The following is a 796-nucleotide window of genomic DNA, read 5'->3' on the forward strand; positions in this document are numbered from 1 at the left end:
TGTGTGTGTGTGTGTGTGTGTATGTGCATATAAAACCGTTTAAAAAATTCAGACTTCTATTATTTTCACATTCATTTTTCCAAAATTTTTTGAACCTCCCTCCTATGATTGTCTGCCCTCATGGGCATCTACACATATACTCACGCAGTCCAGAGAATTGCTTTTGAAGACTCCTATATGTCAGGTAGTATTAGAAAATTTGGGTCGTTTCTATGTGCAAACAAAGTGATTGGACAGGCATAAGATAATTAGCGGTCATATCTTCACATTGAACAGTCAGAACAGAAAGTCCAAAAGACTGGATTCAAGCAAGCAAAAGGGGAGTGGAAAAGAGTATTCCAGCCATTGGGAACCATAAATAGGAAAGCTCAATGCAGAAAATTATCTGATTTGTTTGGAAAGCAGCAAGAGGTCAGCTGTGGCTAGAAGTGGGTACAGGTTGAAGACTGGTGTGAAGTAAATTAGTTTAATAGGGGCTGGTCATAAATTTTTAGATTGGTAAGCACTTCACATTTTATTGCAAGCCAATTGGGATCCCTTGTATAAATAACAGGAGCCCTAATGGTGCAATGGTTACATTGGGCAGTGATTCATCAGGTCAACAGTTCAAAACCATGATTATACCTCAGGAGCAATATAGCCTTTCTACTCCTGTAAACAGTTAGTCTCAGAAACTTGCAAAGGTCCAAATATCACCTAATTATAGAGATATTTTTCCATTTCCAGGATAGAAATGCAAAGGCTCCCTTCCTGCAAGACATCCCCCAAAAGAAGCCACATGGACCTACCCCGATGC

Source organism: Echinops telfairi, unplaced genomic scaffold (genome assembly GCF_000313985.2).
Source record: "Echinops telfairi isolate 266 unplaced genomic scaffold, ASM31398v2 ScPeMD7_7467;HRSCAF=8505_1, whole genome shotgun sequence".
In the NCBI taxonomy this organism is placed as follows: domain Eukaryota; kingdom Metazoa; phylum Chordata; class Mammalia; order Afrosoricida; family Tenrecidae; genus Echinops; species Echinops telfairi.